Raw genomic sequence first — 2,204 nt, 5'->3', positions numbered from 1 at the left:
ACTGAGACGACATGCCTAGTGCCTACTTGCATCGTCATCTCACTAGCCTTCAGTTGTCGCCAAGATCTAATCCCCTAAAAAGAAAAACAAACATGGTTAGTGGCGCCTGAATCAATTATCCAGATAGAATCATCATTCTCCATTTAACAAGTTTCAAGCACAAGTAAATCACATTTACCTTTATCGACCTTGGCTTCTTTCTTCTCTTTCAGATACCGAGGATAGTTCATCTTCCAGTGTCCATCTTGGTTCCAGTGGAAACACTTTCCTTTAGCAACCTGTGGATGCCTCCTTGGGGCGACAGGCGGTGGGTTAGTCGGTGCCTTCCCTTTTCCCTTACCACCCTTCTTCTTCTTCCCCTTTGTAAAGCTAGAAGTAGAAGATGCAGACTTTGTTCCTGAGGTTGAACCTCTATGGAATGTCCTGGAGGATGAAGCAACATTTTCCTCATCCTTCTACCTCTCCTTACTTTTCAGTAAAGATTGATATGTCTGCAACTCGTTGAGGAGAGTTGTAAGGTTGTATTTCACTTTGTTAAGAATCACATTGCTAACAAAATGCGGGAAGCTCTCCGGCAAAGAATGCAAGATTATGCTAACCTGGCTACCCTCATCGATGGAAGACACATTCAACTCCGCCACATTAAAGTGGACCATCATGTTTAGTACATGTTCACGAACAGAGGTGCATTCTTCCATTTTGGAGTTGAATATGTATTTAAGAGCCTCATGCATAAGCTGTTCAGACTGTTGTCCAAACTTCCCTCGTAGGGACTCTATAATCTCATGCGCTGAGACCATAGGCTCATGTTTCTTGGCCAAGACTTCAGAAAGACTTGCCAAGATGTAGGCTCGGGCCTTCTCATTCACCCTTGTCCATCACTCGTATGCCTCCCGAACATTTTGAGCGACATTAGGAGCTGGAATATGAGAACAAGCCTCCGTGAGAGCGAACATGAGATCCTCGATGATTAGGATCGTTTTGATCATGTGTTTACATGTTGCGAAATTATCGTAAGTAAGTTTTTCGGTGCTTAGCAATGCCAACATGGTTGTTCCCATTTTGAGAAAGTTTCTAAAAATACGAACAAAATTTTATTAGATTTTGCTAAACCACTTTTAAACCAATCAGTTTTGCAAAACAATTTCAAGTACCCTAAGTTATAGACTATTCGTTGGGGGACATCCAAGGTGTCGCGGCGAGGGTAGATCTCACGGTGTGGACTATTTAGAAAACATGAAAGGTTAAGTGAAGCATCTTATGCCCAAGTACCTCCCTGAATGTTCTACCTAGGGTTCATTAACCTAGATCAATCTGGCTACTGATTTAGTCTAAGTCGTCTTTTTAACTCTTCTCCATAAACAACGTTTGTCTATGAAATATGAACAAGTTCAAGTAGTCAACATTTAAACATTTTAATGGACTGTCCTTAACTTGCATGCATGCATCAAATCTATCTAATTCACCTTTCCAGGTAAGTTCCCATGTAGGGGTTGTTATGGTTCCGTCAACTTAAATACCTCAGCCGAGGACAGAACCTGCCTTAGACAAAAAGGTCCTTATATATAGATTGTGCTCACTTTAACCTTTTATTAGCCAATTTAATCCTATTAAACTGATTAAAGATTAAAGTCTTATGGTTGCTAATCGTATTAGAACCGTGATCTTAGGTCTATGTGATCCAAGTTTTAAACACTTTAAAACACGAATTAAACCTAATTAGCATGTATGTCTTTCTTATTTCTTTAGTTCTAATTTCTTTTTAACTTTTAAAAAGAAACAACTAAAACCATTGCGCACAATAAGGCATTTATAACAATTATATATATAAGATGATTCATGTTAATGCTTTTTTTGCATGCATAATATACTCTTATTATATGATGCATAGCATGCTCTTACATAATTAAATCATGCTTCTCTAAAATTAATAACAATTACAATAAAGAGATGATGCATGACCATTGCATAACCTAAGTGGGATTTACTATATGTGCATACATATGACATTATAAAAAACATACATGCATGTAATAATTAAAGGATTAATGAAAAACCCTATCTATATCATTTTTCATCGAGCTAACCAGTTCATAGGCGAATTGGGTCTTAAACCGCCAGGAGGTCTTCATCGTGTAGCAAACTCCAGTAGTAGACGATCGTTCAGCACGCACTAGACGATAGAAGCATACAGTATACAATCA

Source organism: Benincasa hispida, chromosome 11 (genome assembly GCF_009727055.1).
Source record: "Benincasa hispida cultivar B227 chromosome 11, ASM972705v1, whole genome shotgun sequence".
In the NCBI taxonomy this organism is placed as follows: domain Eukaryota; kingdom Viridiplantae; phylum Streptophyta; class Magnoliopsida; order Cucurbitales; family Cucurbitaceae; genus Benincasa; species Benincasa hispida.
This window is presented reverse-complemented; position numbering follows the sequence as displayed.